Consider the following 21975-nt stretch of genomic DNA (forward strand, 5'->3'; position numbering starts at 1 on the left):
TCCTAAAATTTCACTTCTGGGAATACCCAAAAAAAACTTAAATCAAAGACTGGAACAAATATTTATATATCTGTACTCAGAGCAGCTATATTCATAATAGTCAAAAGGTGGAAGGAACTCAAGAGTCTGATGAATCAATGATTAAACTAAACGTTGAGCATAAATATACAATGAAATATTATTCAGCCTTAAAAAGGAAGGAAATTCCGACACTTGTTACAACATGGATGAATCGTGAAGACAGTGTGCTAAGTGAAATAAGCCAATCACAAATGGACAAATATTTTATGATCTCACTTAAATGAGGTACTTGAGTCATAAAATTCAGAGAGAAAGAAAAAAAGTAGAACGGTGGCCGCCAAAGGTTGAGGGGAGGGGAGAACAGGGAATTATTGTTTAGCAGGTATAGTGTTTCAGTTGCAGAGGCTGAAAAAGTGCTCAAGAAGGATAGTGGTAATGACATAGCAAGGTGACTGTACTTAACGCCACTGAACTGCACACTTAAAAATGATTGGAATGGGGGAATTCCTTGGTGGTCTCATGGTTAGGGCTCCGAACTTTCAGTGCCGGGAACTGGGTTCAATCCCTGGTTGAGGAATTAAGATACCACAAGCTGCACGGTATGCCAAAAAACAAACAAGAAAAGATTCCAGTGGTAAATTTTATGTTATATATATTTTGTGTACATGCATGCTCAGTCACTTCAGTCATCTCCAACTCTTTGCAACATTATGGATTGTAGCCTGTCACACTCCTCTGTCCATTGGATTCTCCAGGCAAGAATACTTGATTGGGAAGCCATGTCCTCCTCCAGGGGATCTCCCCCACCCTAGGATTGAACCCACACCTCTTACATTGGCAGGCGGTTTCTTTACCACTAGTGCAACATGTATATTTTGCCACAATTTAAAAAAAAATGCTGAGGAACATTATCTATAAGTGCTACTATGAAATAGCCAGGATATATTGTTAAGTGAAAAAACAAGGTAGAGAAAACAAACAGTATGACACTATATCAAAAGAGCGTGAAACAATATATAGCTAGATAGAGATATTATACAGACATTTTCTATAATTACTATAATTTTTAATGGAAGGATAAACAAAAAGCTTTAAAAAAAAAAAAACAACTACCCCCAAGGGAAGGAAAGAATAAGGTTAGGATTCAGCTGGTAAAGAATCCACCTGCAGACTCCGGTGCATATCCTGGGTCGGGAAGATCCCTTGGAGAAAGGATAGGCTATCCACTCCGGTATTCGTGGGCTTCCCTGGTGGCTCAGATGGTAAATAATTTGCCTGAAATTCGGGAGACCTGAGTTCGATCCCTGGATTGGGAAGATCCCTTGAAGGAGGGCATGACTAACCACTCCAGTATTCTTGTCTGGAGAATCCCCATGGACAGAGGAGCCTAACAGGCTACAGTCCATTGGGTCTCAAAGAGCCAGACACAATGAGTGACTGAGCACAAACACAGTCCAGAAACTAGACTCCTCTGAATGTACCTTGTCATATATACCAAGTTTTTAAAACCGATTATAAAATAAATTTAAACAAAAAAAATTTTAAGTCGTTCCTCAAAATCAAAATGAAACACACACCTAAAATTATGTATTGAGTTAAACCAAACAGAGGAGTACTTAACTCTAAAACATAGTAATTTGACTGCACATCCTTGGTGAAATACATCCTAAGGACATAAGAAATACAAAGAAACCTTACAGGGCTTTCAGTAACGATACTGATATGATTCTGAAATTAAGCACTGCCTGTATATAATAAGCTTTCGGCACGAGAAGAAACAAAAATTCTAAAATAATAAATAAAAACTCTCCAATATTATTTAATTACAAGTTATCAGTATAAACTCATGCTGCACTGTCTTTTTTAAAAAAAGTAATTTCCTAGCTCCATCTTTGACGAGACCTATAAATTACTAACCAAGTATCAATAAGCATAGCACCCAGATAGCAGTCTGCAAAAATCCGTGAAAATTCTCTCCAACTAAAAGGAAGCAGCACTCCCTAAAGAAAGTGATAATTCAAGTTCTGAGGCAGAATTTTATGAAATAAGGTTGGATCATACCAGAAAGCAAGGAAGCTATCAGAAACCACTAGGGTAGTATCAAAAACACTTAAGAGCTATCTTGAAGATGTGCTCACTACCAAAAACAGAACAGACTCAGCCACAACAAAGTAACAACTGCAGTGGACTCAAATGCATAAAATATGGTAAAAATCCATGAGTTCACAATGATACTTGAAAGGAGAACAATGATATTTGAAAGGAGAAAGATCTCATTAGTCACTTTTGAAAGATTCTTGTGAATCAATTTATTATCCTAAAAACTAACAAAGGAGAACAGTTGCATATTTACTGTCTTTTTAAATATAAACTGAACATAAGAGTAATTCAGTTCAGTTCAGTTCAGTTCAGTCGCTCAGTCGTGTCCGACTCTCCGCGACCCCATGAATCACAGCACGCCAGGCCTCCCTGTCCATCACCAACTCCCGGAGTTCACTCAAACTCATGTCCATCGAGTCGGTGATGCCATCCAGCCATCTCATTCTCCGTCGTCCCCTTCTCCTCCCGCCCCCAACCTTTCCCAGCATCAGAGTCTTTTCCAGTGAGTCAACTTGTCGCATGAGGTGGCCAAAGTATTGCAGTTTCAGCTTTAGCATCAGTCCCTCCAATGAACATCCAGGATTGATCTCCTCTAGAATGGACTGGTTGGATCTCCTTGCAGTATAAGGGACTCTCAAGAGTCTTCTCCAACACCACAGTTCAAAAGCATCGATTCTTCGGTGATCAGCCTTCCTCACTGTCCAACTCTCACATCCATACATGACCACGGGAAAAACCATTGCCTTGACTAGACGGACCTTGGTTGGCAAAGTAATGTCTCTGCTTTTTAATATACTATCAAGGTTGGTCATAACTTTCCTTCCAAGGAGCAAGCGTCTTTTAATTTCCTGGCTGCAATCAGCATCTGCAGTGATTTTGGAGCCCAAAAAAACAAAGTCTGACACTGTTTCCACTGTTTTTCCATCTATTTCCCATGAAGTGATGGGACCAGATGCCATGATCTTAGTTTTAGTAATTCAACAGTCCAATAATCAAAATGAGCAAGTTTCTGTTTAAAGTATTCTAGCTGAGAAATGAAGAATGACAGAATATCACCATTTTGCTGCTGCTGCTAAGTCGCGTCAGTCGTGTGCCACTCTGTGCGACCCCATGAACCGCAGCAGGTCAGGCCTCCCTGTCCATCACCAACTCCCGGAGTCCACCCAAATCCATGTCCATCAAGTCGAGGATGTCATCCAACCGTCTCATCCTCTGTCGTCCCCTTCTCTTCCTGCCCTCAATCTTTCCCAGCATCAGGGTCTTTTCCAATGAGTCATCTCTTCGCATCAGGTGGCCAAAGTACTGGAGTTCCAGCTGCAACATCAGTCCGTCCAGTGAACACCCATGACTGATCTCCTTTAGGACGGACTGGTTCGATCTCCTTGCAGTCCAAGGGACTCTCAAGAGCCTTCTCCAACACCACAGGTCAAAAGCATCAATTCTTCTGTGCTCAGCTTTCTTCACAGTCCAACTCTCACATCCATACATGACCACTGGAAAAGTCACAACCTTGACTAGATGGACCTTTGTTGTCAAAGTAATGTCTCTTGCTTTTGAATATGCTGTCGAGGTTGGTCATAACTTTCCTTCCAAGGACTAAACCTCGTTTACTTTCATGGCTGCAGTCACCATCTGCAGTGATTTTGGAGCCCAGAAAAATAAAGTCAGCCACTGTTTCCACTGTTTCTCCATCGTTTTGCCATGACATGATGGGACCGGATGCCATGATCTTAGTTTTCTGAATGCTCAGCTTCAAGCCAACTTTTTCACTCTCCTCTTTCACTTTCATCAAGAGGCTTTTGAGTTCCTCTTCACTTTCTGCCATAAGGGTGGTGTCATCTGCATATCAGAGGTTATTTATATTTCTCCTGGCAATCTTGATTCCAGCTTGTGATTCCTCCAGTCCAGTGTTTCTCATGATGTACTCTGAATAGAAGTTAAATAAGCAGGGTGACAATATACAGCCTTGATGTACTCCTTTTCCTATTTGGAAGCAGTCTGTTGTTCCATGTCCAGTTCTAACTGTTGCTTCCTGACCTGCATGTATGTTTCCCAAGAGGCAGGTAGGGGGTCTGGTATTCCTGTCTCTTTCAGTTTCCACAGTTTACTGTGGTCCCCAGAGTCAGAGGCTTTGGCATAGTCAATAAAGCAGAAATAGAAGTTTTTATGGAAGTCTCTTGCTTTCTCCATAATCCAGCGGATGTTGGCAATTTGATCTCTGGTTGCTCTGCCTTGTCTAAAACCAGCTTGAACATCTGGAAGCTCACAGTTCAAGCATTGCTGAAGCCTGGCTTGGAGAATTTTAAGCATTATTTTACTAGCGTGTGAGATGAGTGCAATTGTGCGGTAGTCTGAGCATTCTTTGGCATTGCCTTTCTTTGGGATTGGAATGAAGACTGACCTTTTCTGGTCCTGTGGCCACTGCTGAATTTTCCATATTTGCTGGCATACTGAGTGCAGCACTTTCACAGTGTCTTCTTTCAGGATTTGAAATAGCTCAACTGGAATTCCATCACCTCCACTAGCTTTGTTCGTAGTGATGTTTCCTAAGGCCCACTTGACTTCACATTCCAGGTTGTCTGGCTCTAGGTGAGTGATCACACCATCGTGATTATCTGGTTCATGAAGATCTATTTGTACAGTTCTGTGTATTCTTGCCACCTCTTCTTAACATCCTCTGCTTCTGTTAGTTCCCTACCATTTCTGTCCTTTATTGAGTCCATCTTTGCAAGAAAGGTTCCCTTGGTATCTCTAATTTTCTTGAAGAGATCTCTGCCGCTGCTGCTAAGTCACTTCAGTCGTGTCCGACTCTGTGCGACCCCATAGACGGCAGCCCACCAGGCTCCCCCGTCCCTGGGATTCTACAGGCAAGAACACTGGAGTCGGTTGCCATTTCCTTCTCCGATGCAAGAAAGTGAAAAGTGAAAGTGAAGCCGTTCAGTCGTGTCCAACTCCAAGCGACCCGATGAACTGCAGCCTACCAGGCTCCTCCCATGGGATTCTCCAGCAAGCGTGCTGCAGTGGGCCGCCATTCCCTTCTCCGAAGAGATCTCTAGTCTTTCCATTCTATTGTTTTCCTCTATTTCTTTACACTGATCACTGAGGAAGGCTTTCTTATCTCTCCTTGCTATTGTTTGGAACTCTGCATTCAAATGGGTATATCTTTCCTTTTCTCCTTTGCTTTTCACCTCCCGTCTTTTCACAGCTATTCGTAAGGCCTCCTCAGACAGCCATTTTGCTTTTTTGCATTTCTTTTCTTGGGGATGGTCTTGATTCCTGCCTCCTGTACAATGTCAGTTGTACATTGGAGACAACTGTACTGCATCCTGTACTTGGCAATTTAGACAGTTCAAAATGGTGTGGGAAACTGAGGAATTAGCAATCTTGTTACTATCAAAAGCCACAATACTCAGGGAAAAGACAGACATCAAGTTAAGAACTTAAGAAATGTGTGTGTTTATGTTTAATGTGTGTGTTTATGTAGAAACGCACGTTTTGTAAAGTAAGAAAAACATACATACTAACAAGGATCTTTTCTCCAATTTAATAAATGGACATTCACCCCATTTATTTGAACATGTTACAATTTCAATCAAAGTATTGAGGAGGAATTCTCCATACACAATGAAAGAACACCCAACTTGTTGACTGTGAACAATAATAAGCAAAGTTGAAATAACCCACATTCTGCAATTTCTCTCCTGGCACCCTTAGCTCAATACCATATATTATTTCATTCGAAACATTCATTTTGATTTCACCAAACATCAGTACAGGAATGAACCTGAGGCAGGCTTGAAGCCTGGGTCTGCTGAACGATGCTATTACCTAGGAAATGTCTTTCAACTCATCCAGTCCCACAAAGAACACTCAAGAATGTGCTGGGGTTACCTGCTCCAATTATTTGCTCCCACTAAAAGCTGGCAAGTTGATCCAAAGGTCCTGGGTCAGAGAAAGGAGCGTGTCATTAGCAGACAAGTTCTTGTAAAGATCTAAGAATCCTTACTTCTATTTGCAAGTGTGCTGTGTTGATTGCTGAAATTCCATATCCTTCGCTATTATAGAAACTTTACACTCTCAGACTGTCAGGAGACTCTGTCAGTGGCATCATTATCCTGATATGACAGACAACCAAGCCAACTATCCCCGACATCACTTCACATCACCAAATCTTTCTCTTTCTCATCTAGGTGCTCTCCCTAGAATGAGTGAAATTCAAAAAGATGCAGTCTCACTGCCAACAAAATGTCTAGCCTATATGGGCATGTTTGAAGAGAGGACAGAGACAGCTCACCATGCCACCATTATGAAAGCTCCAGGAGCCCACAATGAGAGATGCAAATTCATGTGAAACAAATACATCGTCTTTCTTGGACTTTTGCTCTAGTGTCACTTACAAATGAAATTCTGCATTATGCACTGTGCTAGCTACATAAATCTCTCATTTAATCCTAATAGCCATTCAAAGTATTTTTGTTATCAGTGCCTTTTCACAAATGATTTTCACAAAGATGCTGAAGTGAAGTCAAGTGACTCAGTCGTGTCCCACTCTTTGCGACCCCATAGACTGTAGCCTACCGGGCTCCTCTGTCCATGGGATTTTCCAGGCAAGAGTACTGGAGTGGGTTGCCGTTTCCTTCTCCAGATCACAGAGGCGTTAGGTGACTTAATTTCAAAGTCTGAAAGCTACTACATGAAAGAGGCAAAAGTTAAATCCAAATCAGTACATAAATCTTTATGACTTATTTCTTACAACCCTATTTGCTGTCCAAAGGAGTTATACTGACTTAAAATCATACCAGAACCAAAGATATTCCTCCTTCATTTTCTTGGTGAGAGAACTGGGTAGTTTTAATACCCGACAGGGACTACCATGCCTGAACCAAATTCCTATATGAAACCAATACCCATTTTCATATACCCAATCTGACAGTCTATACCAAATCTCTCCTTACCAGTTAGACTGTGTGTAGTCAATGGAAGAGCAGAAATATTTCATTCAACCTCTACAATATTTTCAAGTATTTGGACTATACAAGTTGCCCTCTACATTTCAAAATCTATGAATAATAATCTTTCCCAGATTTATGTTCATTTACTTGGAAGTACTAAGCCTTTAAATTTTACTATAAAATGAAGATTCCAAAACACGTAGTATTCAATTTGCTGAAAGCACTGTAACAAAGGATTAAAAACTAAAATAAAAAAACTTTAAATTCTATGTACTATGTAGCTACATTAGTATTAGAATAAGAGAAAATGGTAAAAGCTATCACTTTCAGAGAACTTACTCTAAAAGTACTGTGCCAAGTACTTTAGAAACACTTCATTTTGTATCTTCCAAAGTGTTAACACTAGTTTACAAGCAAATTGACAATGGTAAGAAAACTCAAGTAACTTGCCCAAAGTAATACAGATAGAAAGTGGTAGCTGCTGCTGTAGTTTATACAACTCCAAAGCTTTTACCTCTTACTGTCACGGTTTTCTGCCCCCTAATTCCTATGTGGTCAACATATCTTTGTCCACAACTCTAAAACCATTATTGAAACACATACGAAATTATCTAAACCTATTTTTAACTATATCCATTAATTGGTCATAGCTTCTAAAGTTAAAGAATTAAAAAGTGCCTAAAGAATTACCATTAGAAAAATTCAAGTAAGGCAACAGATTTTCATGAAGTCCTGAGAGGTCAAGAACAGATAATTCACACAACAAAACCTTTATCACTGCTTGGGAGTTGCTGTTCTTAAATCGATGTGAAGATAGTAAGACCAGGATAACGTCTTAATTATTTAAAACAATGTAAATACTGTAAACCCACGAGCCTGAAGGCTGAACCAAAGAACCCATTTTCAAAATCATGTTACCTTCAATATTTACTAAGTGAATCATGAATATTATTATTATTATAGTCTGCTCTTTAAAGTCTTATTATCAAATAGCAGAAAAGATGTAACCATAACTTGGACAATTTAAACTTCTGAAAGGCTATTACTTCCCCAGTTCCAAACTTTCAAATTTCTTCACAAAAGAATAATATCTGAAAACTAAGATGAGTAACATTCCCCAAACATGAAATCTTCAATCGATCAGAGTCTGAACCTAAATACATATCTTTTCAATGTACACGATGCAGTTCAAAATAACATATTAGTTTTTCCTGTTGTTTATCAAACACATTCATTAGACTGATTAAAAGGGCAATACAAGAACAATTTTCTACGACATGCCAAATAATAGATGAAGTCTTACCTCCATTGCTAAAGCTGCCGTCTGTTGGTCATAATGATTCAGAAGATTTGGCATGAGGGCAGTGTTACAAGGCAAATCTTGGCACATCCTCAAGGTAATAGGCTCAAAGAAAACAAACTGTGCCCATCTATAAGGCCCACAAACATAGTCAAGGGCCACAGATAGAAGACGATCCAACTCATAGCCATGCTTTCTCGATTGAATGAGATTCAGATGATCAGGCCTACTCAATATGTATTTTAGATCTTTGTACACCTGCAGGTCTCAGCTTGAAAGTACTTCTTCTATCTTGCTGTTAAGTTCTTCAAACAGAGTTACTCTTTGCACTGTCAGAGGTTTGTTAGCTTGGTCTCACGAAAGGCATTTGTTTTTGGTTTCACAATATGGGAAAATGACATCATCTTGCCTCTTCTTTTCATTTTATTACACCGGGCACCATCTGGCCAACGTGTCAAGTGGATCAACCACATTCCAAAACAACAGACTCCATCTTAGGAGAAGAGCTCTTTCTGCCTTTGGCTGAAATATCTGAAAAATAATTGTTTTTTAAAAATGGGAGAAATTAGCAATTTCCTCTTCAAATATTACAGACTTGATATTAAAACTTTGATTAGCTCAGTAAAGTTGCAGGATACACAATCAGTATACAAAAGTCAGTTGGGATTCTACACACTAACAATCAGTTCTAGGAAGAGAAATTTTAAAATACTGCCTTTGGGACCTTCCGGTGGTCCAGTGATTAAAGCTGCACACATCCACTACTGGGGCACCAGTGCACTCCCTGGTGGAGAACTAAAATTCCAAATGCCGGGCGTGTGGCTAACAACAACAAAAATCACAGACTTTGACTGAGAGACACAATACTGCCTTACAGATAAAACACATGGGTATTTCATAAACAAATCCTATAGCTTTTGTACCTTAGTATTCTTGCTGTAGATATACCAGAGAATCCATAAATAGCATTTAAAGGCACTGTTTCCTCCCTCAGTTGTTTATATACCATACAGCTTAATTTCCCATCTATAATGGAAGTTTTTCATTTGTCACAAGACATAATTGATCCATTTTGAAGAACTTGCATGCTGTAGTCCTAAATTTTATTTAAATATCTGCCACACTTAATAACAAGTTATTTACATTTTATTATAAATGTTTTAATCATTAAATGATTCAGCTTTTCCCTCCATGGTTTCTCTCTGCTCCCACGAGTAACTTGGCTCTGGGGGCTCCGCTCGCCTGCCCGCACGCCGCCTGCCACCCAGGACCATGCCGTCGGCCTCTGCCTCGAGCAGACCCCTTCCGAAGGCCCTCGCTGTGCAGGTTGGGATGCCTCTCCCCCCTCCGCGGAAAGTTAAGTTTGAAGAGGGGGAAGAGAGAAAAACATGGACATGAAGAGGAGGATACACCTGGAACTGAGGAACTGGACCCCAGCAGCTGTTCGAGAACTTGTCCTGGAAAATTGCAAATCAAATGATGGGAAAATTGAGGGCTTAACAGCTGAATTTGTGAACTTAAGAGTTCCTCAGTTTATTAAATGTAGGTTTGATTTCAGTTTCAAATCTTCCCAAACTATCTAAATTGAAAAAGCTTGAGCTCGGTGACAACAGAATCTGTGGAGGTCTGGATATGTTAGCAGAAAAACTTCCAAATCTTACACATCTCAACTTAAGTGTAAATAAACTGAAAGATATCAACACCCCGGAACCTTTGAAAAAGTTGGAATGTCTGAAGAGCCTGGATCTATTTAACTGTGAGGTTACTAACCTGAACGACTACGGAGAGAATGTCTTCAAGCTCCTGCCCCAGCTGACCTATCTGGATGGCTATGACCGAGAGGATCGTGAAGCCCCAGATTCAGATGCCAAGGTGGATGGTGCGGATGAAGAAGAGGATGATGAAAAAGGAGAAGATGAGGATAAGGAGGAGGATGAAGATGGTGAGGAAGAAGAGTTTGATGATGAAGAGGATGACGATGAAGATGTAGACGGGGAGGAGGATGAAGATGAAGTCAGTGGGAAGGAAGAAGAATTTGGACATGATGGAGCAGTTGATGAAGATGATGAAGATGAGGATGAAGACAAAGATGAGGATGAAGAAGAGGAAGAAAGCGGGAAAGGTGAAAAGAGGAAGAGAGAAACAGATGACGAAGGAGAAGATGATTAATAAGACCCCAATATCCTGCAAAAAAGAACTTTTCAGTATTGGCTGGACTGCTGACATGGATCGGGTAGCTGTTTTTTTGTTTTTTAAAGAAAAAAACAAAAGTAGCTGTGATACAAACCCCAGGAGACCCACCCACCCAAAGAGCCAAAGAATATTTCCTGTGACATTCCACCTTCCTCCATTTAGTCCCTCTTGGAAATCCACCACCAAGCTTGGGGACTTCACCCCAACAAAATTGTAAGCGTTGTTAGGTTTTTGTGTAAGACTTGCTGTAGTGTGGATAGCTGTGATTGGTGAGTCAACTGTCCGTGGCTACCAGTTCACACCAAGATTGTAACAGCATTTTTACTTTCTGTACAACAAAGAAGCTTTGTAAATAAAATCTTAACATTTAAAAATAAATAAATAAATAAATGATTCAGCAGATGGTATCTGTGAAAGGTGTAAAATATAAAGAAATCAATAGATATGCATTCAAGCCTCTTCCCAACTATGTGAATCACTTAACTTCTCTGAGCTCAGAATTTTCCTTTCTAAACATTGCACCTCCCTATCAAAGATGGTACATGAGTGAATTATAAAATAATGTACTCATGAAAGATCAACCAATACTGAACTGGCAAACAGAAGATTCTAAGAGTAGTATCAGGACATTTTCCCAAAAATGCTTCCATCCTTTGAGACAGTACAAAAATTCAGTACATAAAAAAACGTTTGACCAACAAATGCTTCATTACACACAGTCAGGCTGCAGAGAAGAGTCAACCCTATAAAGTTACAGCGTGGGATATGAATGATTTCCAGTTAAGAGTTTCTACCAAGTTTCAGAGTCTAATTTGACCCTGCCTTTGCTGGGGGCTTCCCTGGTGGCTCAGACGGTAAAGACTCCGCCTGCAATGCTGGAGACATGCGTTTGATCCCTGGGTTGGGAAGATTCCTTGGAGGAGGAAATGGCAACCCACACCAGTATTCTTGCCTGGAGAACTCCATGGACAGAGGAGCCCGGCAGGCTACAGTCCATGGGGTCACAGAGAGTTGGATGCAACTTTCACTTTCACTTTTTTCTAGGGACAAAAATATGCATCTCTCTGGGGGCTGGAAGGGTAGGTAGAGTGGAAGACAGGACTGGTAGGAAAAAAGCATATTCTAAAACTATCATACTTCCATTTGGTTTTGTAATGATGTTAAGTCTGCTTTTACTTTAGTTTCGTTTCACAGATGGCAAATATTTCTGTTTGAAGTACACAACCTCGGTTGGGAAAACATGAAAAAGTCAGGTTCAGAAATTCTCAGAGACCCAGGTTAACAGGAAAATTCAAATAGATATTAGGGCCCGTGACAGCTTAGACCTTGAAAACTTGAACTGGCTTGGCTAAAGCAGGGAAAGAAACTGTCCTTTGTGCACTACCAATGACAGGGACCTCTGCATCCCAAGCTTTAATTACTGGGCAGAAAAAACGATTTGGAGAAAGTAAAGCCATGGCTGAATCTTCCCAATTTTTCCCTCAAGCATATGGTCTTCAGTAGAAGAAGGGAAAAGGAAAGTCTACAACCTTAGGAATTAGGAACACCAAAGTTATAAGCGACCTCTGCCCCAAACGTCTAATCTCTCTAATACTGAAATCTGTAAGTCAGAAATATTTGTTAAAGCTTTTTGGCCTGCAGTATTGTTTCCTCCTTCAAGCTGGGCCCAGAAATGTGATGTCTGGCTATGGAAAAGTGATATTAAACACAGTCATATATATGGAAGCTTAATTATCATGCAACACGGTAAAAATTATGCATATCATTAAATATGTCAAATAAGCCCTGAAAGCTTTACTTCGCTACAGTATCAAAACATCCATATAAGTTCCATGGTTGTAGTTTGCTGCTTATGCAGCATGTTCACCTGCTTGCAACTTAAAAAAAAAAAAACTAAAGGGAACACTGCTGCTGCTGCTAAGTCACTTCAGTCGTGTCCGACTCTGTGTGACCCCATAGGCTGAAGCCCACCAGGCTCCCCCGTCCCTGGGATTCTCCAGGCAAGAACACTGGAGTGGGTTGCCATTTCCTTCTCCAATGTGTGAAAGTGAAAAGTGAAAGTGAAGTCGCTCAGTCGTGTCCGACCCTTAGAGACCCCATGGACTGCAGCCTACCAGGCTCCTTCATCCATGGGATTTTCTAGGCAAAAGTACTGGAGTGGCTTGCCATTGCCTTCTCCAAAGGGAACACTGCTCCCTACTGAATATGTATATAACAATGAGAATTCAAAAATTTTCATTTAGACTATTTTTCAAGCAGTATGGGTTCCAAATTTAGGGTTCAAAGAAGATTACCACACAAAACATGAGGAAGAAACAAAGTAATATTGAGTTTTTTAAACTAGATGAGAAACCCCCTCATACTTCTGTCTACTCTATTTTACTTGTTTTTCTCTCAGTTATTCCTTTGGCCTCATTTACAAACAATGCTTCTCACAGACTTACAAAAGTGCTTTCCTTTGTGGACTTTAACATTCAAATTTCCATATATCAAAACATTTTTGTAAAATTATTGTTAGGCTGGGGTAGGATAAAACCTTAATACATTAGGACTGTATTTTATGATTATTAAGATAAATTAAAAAAAAAAAAAACAGTAGAACGCCTTGAGACAAGAAGAAAAATAGGAACAGTAAAAATATTAAGGAATTTATATTTCTTCCAAATCAGAGGTTCCCTAATTTTAATGGGCAGCAGATGCATAGAAACCCCATAGGTCTAAGAAATCCAAACCTCTGGGAAATGAATGATATACATGCATTCTAATGATTATCTCGGTACTGTTACAAGTGATCTATAAGTCATATTTTGAGAAATGCTATCCTAAAATAGAATAACTAAACATGGTACAGGATATTTGCACATAATTATGTGCTTGCTGCTAAGTCACTTCAGTCGTGTCCGACTCTGTGTGATCCCATAGACGGAAGCCCACCAGGCTCCCCTGTCCCTGGGATTCTCCAGGCAAGAACACTGGAGTGGGTTGCCATTTCCTTCTCCAATGTGTGAAAGTGAAAAGTGAAAGTGAAGTCGCTCAGTCGTGTCCGACCCTTAGTGACCCCACGGACTGCAACCTACCAGGCTCCTCCATCCCTGGGATTTTCTAGGCAAGAGTACTGGAGTGGCTTGCCATTGCCTTCTCCGAATTATGTGCTGAGCAAAAGTAATATATAAAATGAATTTTTTAAAAAAAGCAGATAAAGAATACCTCTTTAATAGAAAAAGTGGAAAAAGGACATATATTTACAAAAGAAATACAAATGGCCAACAAACATATGAAACGATATTCAACTACAAACATGATATATAACATTTTTTGCCAATCAGATGAGCAAAAAGAATAACAGAACACAGCATAGGAGAGGGTGCAGAAAAAAGAATATCTTTAACATTCCCACACTTGGAGATACATTTTTCTTTTTTTTTTTGGCTGTCCTTCACGGCTTGCAGAGTCTTAGTTACCCAAACAAGGACTGAACCCAGACCAAGGCAGTGAAGTGTCTAACCAGTAGACTGCCAGGAAATTCTCCATTTTCAAATACTACTGGAGGAAAAGTAAACTAGTTGGTATTTCAAAAAAATAGCTATGGACATCAAAAGCTCTTAAAATGAATATACTTTGATTCAGCAGACCTATTCTACAATTTATTCTAAGCAAGTAAACACAAGTACACATGATGTATAACTGAAATGTCAGTACAACATTGTTTATAAAATAAAAACCCAGAGACAACCTGAAAGTCTACCAATAAGGAATTGGTTAAACTACAGCACAACCAACACATAACACACTCACTAAAAATGATGAGCAGGATCTGTATATGCTGACTTGAGAAAAGACAGTATCAATACAGTAAGTGAAAAATAAAAATTTAAATGGTTTACAAAACAGCATATAGTCTCCCACTTTTGTCAAAAATATACATACATGAAACAGAATAAAACCACCTGAATTGTTTAAAAATACAATATTATAGGGACTTCCCAGGACTCCACACTTCTACTTCACAGGGCTCGAGTTTGATCCCTGGTCAGAGAATTAAGGTGCCACAAGATGCAGAGCGTGGTCAAAAAACAAAAACAAAACAAAAAAGGAGTAAAGTATTATAAATGCTGAAATGTTATTTTAAAATCTGTCACATGTTATTTGTGTATGGGAAAATTAAGTCTGTTAAATCTGTAAATGTGTGCTGACTGAATCAATGTTTACTGACTGTTGATTAAGTAACAAGCCAAGGGACACAAAAATGCCCTACTACAGGCAGCAAGAAAAGCAAAAAAAAAAAAAAAGATGATAAACTCAGAATGGGTCAAAAATTGATTTTCAATACTGAAAAAGAAATCAGATCATCTCCCAGCTGAACCAAATATTACACACAGTTTAAAAAAAAAGTTGATATATATTCTAAATTGTTTTTCAATAATATAATGAAATAAATGCTTCTAATCAGGATCACGTGAGTATGGATAGCAACAATCCTTTTTCCTAAGAGAACCATCCTTGAAGAAGCTGTAAGTTTCAGACAGCAGGACACAGAAGATTGAGCAAACCAAGAAATACTGACAAAATACAGCAACTGATTACATAAAGGTTAAAAGATTTTTTGCATTCTTTTTGATATTATATCTTTGACTACAGAAATCTGCAGAATCTCAGCTGGATAAGGGAATTGCTGGATTAACTGGAGGGAACAGTCTCAGGCGCCAAGGACCAATAGAAAATGAGGGGTCTGTAAATAGTTTTCCATGCCCTAACCCTGAGAAAAGAGACACTCACTTCTTTACAGAGCAATATAAGATATGTGGGAAAACTAATTTCAGATTAAGTGACCTGATGATTATTTCATTAGAAAACAAAAAGGACTAGATACACTTAACCCTACACTTTAATTTTTATCAATGTGTAACATCAGGAATCTGATATTCCCCAATTTACCAGTTCTCTTTTGAAGATAAGAAGTAAAAGCACCTAAAATAAGGTGAGTATTTGTCCTGAAGAACAGCAATAAAGGGGATGCAGTCTTGGAACTGTCTTCAGAAGCTGGCTACAAAGCCAGACCCAAAGTACTCAGGTGGGAAAAGCAGGAAATGACAACTGTGAAGAGGAAAGAAAGCAGGCTGAATCCCAGAAGAGACAATGACAAAAGTGGGCCTTTGGAGCTTGTCAGCAAGGCCCTGCAACAAAAGATGTTAGCAATTCTATTCCAATTCACACTTCCTGTACAGAAAGTGATTCCTTTCATCTTTCTCAGCTTAGATTTACTTATCTTGACACACTATAAATGTATGTAACATTTTGCGTTTCCTATTCAGAAATTAAAGATTGCCTCAAACACACTGGCTACCATGGGAACAGGAGGATATTCTTTTGTCTTCTTTCAGAGTTTTTCAAGACTGCATTATAAGGATTAGCAATCACTACCTCTGAAGCTTCTTCTTTCAAGGAACATAAACAGCAAAGTACACACTGAGAGCATATCACTGCTCAAAGTGCTCGATTCCTTTTCCTAAAACTCATGTGGGTTTTGGCCTTTTGTTTTCCATATCTTATTTTAGAAAAAAATAAATTCACTCTCAGGATACTGTTTTCTGGTTGCTAAAGTTTATATAGCTCCATATTTAATTCTTAGGGCCTAGATTCTTACTAATCTCAAGGTATCACTTTGCTACTTTATCTAATTTTTAAAGTCCATCTAGTCATCTACTGATTACAAAAAATAATCTAATCTTCCAGTGTGCTGAGTGATGGGGCTTAAAAAAATACAGGGAAAACAAATACATTCAAGTTCAAGATTAAAATGAACAGTAGGCATCAAAATCCAGTCCATTTTACAAATTATACATTACATTTAAGACTAGAGAAAGCAGAAGCAGAAGATCTTTTAAGACTAAAAGCAAAACTGCAAAGTTGAAAGATGGCCAGAATCTGGACTTTAAAAAAAAAAAAAAAAATCAGGTTGAAATTCCAGCCTGGTTTCCCTGTTTCATTAAAATGTGTTCAGAAAATGCTCTAATATCAAGCTCCTGAATCCCCCCACCTTTAGCATGGTTGCATGTTTTGACTATAAAATTAGTTTAATGAGATAAACTTTGGGGACCAAGATTTTTTTTTACCTACTAGCCTAGTTGTTTTTTCTTAAACTTCATTCACAGTGCATTCCTTGGATCCACCAAAACTGTTGCTAGTTCTCAGCATAACTCAAAGATTGTAACTCAAAGATAGATTCATCATTTCTGATGCAACAGTCAGTTAAAACTGTTTTACTGTTCAAACATTCATTCCTAACCTTCTGGAAATGCCACTATTAAAAACCTTCACTTCTTTCCTCAAGACGCTGTGACCCTTCTCACAAATCTATACTGAACAATTCTACTCATACATATTTCAAAGTCTTGCTTTTCATTTGCACTACTGCTCTTTTTGTGGCCAACTGCAGCTTTAAATGTATCTAATTCTAGAGATTTAGGGGTTAAAAAACACTTGAGGCCAACACTGCTCTTCCCTGTGAAAGAAGGTAAAGATGCAGTAAGAACTGTTTCCTATCACAAGTCTCCTGAAGAAAATAAAGTCAACAGCAGTCTAACATCAACAAACAAACATGCTCAGGGTAAGTTTTCAATATGAAATCTCATAGTTTTACTAACACATACGAAACTTAAGTTGGAGAGAGAGATTCTTTGCCTGTGAAGTGGGCAACAGAGGACTTACAGGGAATTTAAAAGCCCCTCTCTCTGCCCAATGATGATGCTCTCACAGCACTTTGCTATACAAAGAAAGATCGTGCACTTTACTGTTTATCTTCCCCGCAAGGCTCCCTACTTCAAATATCTCAATCATGGCTGGGGATCTCTCTACAAAAATCCACCTCAATGTTCAAAGCACAAAACAAAGTTCAGAGCAATACAGTACCTAAGATGAAAAAGGGATGAAAGAACCTACAGTCATTTCTTTTTCTATTAATAGGGCACTGGTAGATTCTGGAGAGATGTAGAGGCAGGGAATATCAGTGGATGAGAAAAAAAATAAATAAATAACGGAGGAGGAGGAAAGAGAAGGTAGGAAGGTAGGGTTTACTAATTACCTTACTTTCCTGACAGTTTCAAAGCATTTGAGGGGAGGGGGGAAGAGGAAGAATCTGTTATTTCACTAAAGAAAAAGCAACACTGTAAGAAGAATTGCATCTCAATTATCTTTTATTTTCAGCTCTGTCTTTGCAAGCGAGGCCACTTAAGCTTTTACATCACTTTCCTATCTTATTACCTCTATGTTGTGGTTTGGTACTTCAAACAAACATTTTTTGTTATTTTCCTTCTTCTTCTGGAGGAAAAAGATGGCACTGATTTGCTTAAAAGTGCGGATGGGAAAAAAAAGTACGGATGGAAAGTATTACCTTGAGGAGTAAATGGTTCTTAATAACAGAACTATGGATTTCTCTATCCCTTTGACTGTCAGCACACCACTAAAGGCTAAAAGAAGGCTCAAGAGGGAGGTAACATCCCCCTTGTCAAGTCTCTGTTTCCTTGCTCCTGCGATATTGGCTTTGCCAAATAACCCAATTCCCATAAATAAACATTATAGGTTTCTCCAAACTACCTCTATAAAATAATATCTTGTTTGACCAACCTTATAGACCAGTCATTTATTTCTATAGCTGCTGAGCTGCTCTGATGTTCTGTCTGCCTACATTCAGAAGGGAATCAAAATTCAAAATTTCATTTATTCTGGGCGAAAAACCAGACGTTTTGTCCTCCTTCCTAGATATGCTGCAACTTCAAGTTGACTGCTCTGCCTAAATTAGTGGCATATGCTTTTGTTCTTTTAAGAAAGAAAGAAAAAACACCCCTTTTTCTCCTATTAAGGAAGGCACCTAACTCTGATAAAGGTCTCTAGGAAGATGCTACAATGCCTTGACATGTTTCAGTTCAGTTCAGTCTCAGTTGTGTCCGACTTTCCGCGACCCCATGAATCACAGCACGCCAGGCCTCCCTGTCCATTACTAACTCCCGGAGTTCACTCAAACTCATGTCCATCGAGTCGGTGATGCCATCCAGCCATCTCATTCTCAGTTGTCCCCTTCTCCTCCCGCCCCCAACCTTTCCCAGCATCAGAGTCTTTTCCAGTGAGTCAACTCGTCGCATGAGGTGGCCAAAGTATTGCAGTTTCAGCTTTAGCATCAGTCCTTCCAATGAACACCCAGGATCAATTTCCCTTAGAATGGACTGGTTGCATCTCCTTGCGGTACAAGGGACTCTCAAGAGTCTTCTCCAACACTACAGTTCATAAGCATCAATTTTTCGGTGATCACCTTTCTTCACAGTCCAACTCTCACATCCATACACGACCACGGGAAAAACCATTGCCTTGATTAGACGGACCTTGGTTGGCAAAGTAATGTCTCTGCTTTTTAATATATTATCAAGGTTGATCATAACTTTCCTTCCAAGGAGTAAGCGTCTTTTAATTTCATGGCTGCAATCAGCATCTGCAGTGAGTTTGGAGCCCAGAAAAATAAAGTCTGACACTGTTTCCCTATCTATTTTCCATGAAGTGATGGGACCAGATTCCATCACCTTTGTTTTCTGAATGTTGAGCTTCAAGCCAACCTTTTCACTCTCCTCTTTCACTTTCATCAAGAGGCCTTTGAGTTCCTCTTCACTTTCTGCCATAAGGGTAGTGTCATCTGCATACCTGAGGTTATTGATATTTCTCCCGGCAATCTTGATTCCAGCTTGTGCTTCTTCCAGCCCAGCGCTCCTCATGATGTACTCTGCATATAAGTTAAATAAGAAAGGTGACAATATACAGCCTTGACGCACTCCTTTTCCTATCTGGAACCAGTCTGTTGTTTCATGTACAGTTCTGACTGTTGCTTCCTGACCTGCATACAGGTTTCTCAAGAGGCAGGTCAGGTGGTCTGGGATTCCCATCTCTTTCAGAATGTTTCACAGTTTATTGTGATCAACACAGTCAAAGGCTTTGGCATAGTCAATGAAGCAGAAATAGATGCTCTTCTGGAACTCTCTTACTTTCTCCATGATCCAGCAGATGTTGGCAATTTGATCTCTGGTGCCTCTGCCTTTTCTAAAACCTGCTTGAACATCTGGGAGTTCACGGTTCACATATTGCTGAAGCCTGGCTTGGAGAATTTTGAGCATGACTTTACTAGCATGTGAGATGAGTGCAATTGTGCGGTAGTTTGAGCATTCTTTGGCATTGCCTTTCTTTGGGATTGGAATGAAGACTGACCTTTAACAGCACCTTATTTCAGAGGCTACGGATGTATCTCACTGCCCTACCCCAGGGCAAACACACGGAGCGTCCAAGGGGACAGAGGGGGAAGCCTCGAGGAGGAATATGCAGACTTTGCAAAACTGACGGGAGGGATGAGAGGGGAAAACGTTCAGGACTAGAAACAGGAGGCAGTCCAGATGCTGCGACGCCGCCCGGACCCGGGAAGCGCCGACGCCCCCCACGCCTCAGCACCAGCCCTCGGCTCATTGTCCTCCCGCCAGTGGCCGCGTCCTCCCCCCACAGCCCCCAGCGGCCTGGGAGGGCCACACGCCCCAGCGGCGCCGACCGAGCCCCAGGGCTGGCCCAGGGAGCGCGGCGTGGAGGGAGCGCGGGCCACCCTCCAACAGGCTGCTCGGCGCGGGCTCGAGACCCAGAGTGTCAACCCCGTCCGCGGGCATCGGCCTGCCGCGGCGCCCAGCCCCAAACTCGGGCTCCCTCGCACCCCGCCGGCCCGCCGCCCACCCCGAGAAAGCCTGGAGACACCCCTCCACCGCGCGGCGCCCACAGCTTTTCTTTTGGCGGCGACGCGAATAACGCTCCCTGAGGAGGAGGGGCCGCGGCTGCTGGTGCCTCCTCGGCACAGGGTCAGACCGAGGAGCGGGCAGCCCCTGCGGCACCTTCTCAGTCCCCACTCCCGACTCCTTTTTCCCCTGCGCAGGACGGGAAGGGGCCTGCAAGACCCGGGGCTAACCTCACACCTCGGGGCTGGGATCCCGGGAGGCTGCGGTGCTGGCCGGAAGCGGCCGCGGGTCCCTCAGGTAAGCGGAATCAGCGAGGAGCACCGGCGAGCTTTCGCGACTGACAGGGCGCGGGGGCGGACAGGGGCGGGGAGCATGCGCGCGCACGTACTGCGAAGGCGCGCTGCGCTCGCTCGGCTGCGCGCTCTCATTTTGAGCCCAGTTTCTGGGTAGCCAGCTTCTGGGTAGCCGCATTTTAGCCCAGCTTCTGGGTAGCAGTTAAATCAGAGAAGGCATTGGCAACCCACTGCAGTACTCTTGCCTGGAAAATCCCATGGCCGAAGGAGCCCGGTAGGCTGCAGTACATGGGGTTGCGAAGAGTCAGACAGGACTGAGCGACTTCACTTTCCCTTTTCACTTTCATGCATTGGAGAAGGAAATGGCAACGCACTCCAGTGTTCTTGCCTGGAGAATGCCAGGGATCGGGGAGCCTGGCGGGCTGCCGTCTCGGGTTGCATAGAGTTGGACAGGACTGAAGTGACTTAGCAGCAGAAGCAGCAGCATTTTATACAAAGAAAAGTGGAAGTGTTAGTCCCTCTGTCGTGTCCGACTCTTTGCGATCCAATGGACTGTAGCCCACCGGGCTCCTCTGTCCATGGCCTTCTCCAGGCAAGAATACTGGAGTGGATCGCCATTCCCTTCTCCAGGGAATCGTCCCAACCGACCCAGGGATGGAACCCAGGTCTCCTGCACTGCAGTCAGATTCTTTACTTATTGTGAAACAATCTTTTTTTAAAGGTGCTCCCTAAATGATAATAAATACTGAGCTTCAGTTCAGTTCAGTTCAGTAGCTCAGTCGTGTCCGACCCCTTGCCACCCCATGAATCACAGCACGCCAGGCCTCCCTGTCCATCACCAACTCCTGGAGTTCACTTAAACTCTTGTCCATCCAGACATCTCATTCTCTGTCGTCCCCTTCTCCCGCCCCTAATCCTTCCCAGCATCAGAGTCTTTTCCAGTGAGTGGAAAAGACTTTTTCAGTCTTTTTGCATGAGGTGGCCAAAGTATTGGAGTTTCAGCTTTAGCATCAGTCCTTCCAATGAACACCCAGGATTGATCTCCTTTAGAATGGACTGGTTGGATCTGCTTGCAGTCCAAGGGAGTCTCAAGAGTCTTCTCCAGCACCAGAGTTCAAAAGCATCAATTCTTCGGCGATCAGCTTTCTTCACAGTCCAATTCTCACATCCATACATGACCACGGGAAAAACCATAGCCTTGACTAGACGGACCTTGGTTGGCAAAGTAATGTCTCTGCTTTTTAATATACTATCTAGGTTGGTCATAACTTTCCTTCAAAGGAGCAAGCGTCTTATAATTTCATGGCTGCAATCAGCATCCACAGTGACTTTGCAGTCCAAAAAAATAAAGTCTGACACTGTTT

General features: G+C 41.2%; 1 long non-coding RNA gene and 1 pseudogene across 1 annotated transcript in view; one reads left to right on the forward strand and one right to left on the reverse strand.

Moving 5' to 3' along the window:
- Nucleotides 1-20653, reverse strand: part of LOC129543030 (uncharacterized) — a 58368-nt gene extending 37715 nt beyond the window's left edge. Inside the window, exons 1-2 of the long non-coding RNA XR_016038951.1 lie at nt 20549-20653; nt 8377-8904 (exon numbers count right to left, since the gene is read on the reverse strand). This is a non-coding gene — a long non-coding RNA (uncharacterized LOC129543030). The remainder of the gene's footprint in view (nt 1-8376; nt 8905-20548) is intronic.
- Nucleotides 9762-10542, forward strand: LOC148775887 (acidic leucine-rich nuclear phosphoprotein 32 family member D-like; annotated as a pseudogene).
- Nucleotides 20654-21975: the final 1322 nt, after the last annotated feature.

The sequence above is a fragment of the Moschus berezovskii genome, chromosome 13, assembly GCF_049115385.1.
Source record: "Moschus berezovskii isolate FMDL1 chromosome 13, NW_MosBer_1.0, whole genome shotgun sequence".
NCBI classification, from domain to species: Eukaryota; Metazoa; Chordata; class Mammalia; order Artiodactyla; family Moschidae; genus Moschus; species Moschus berezovskii.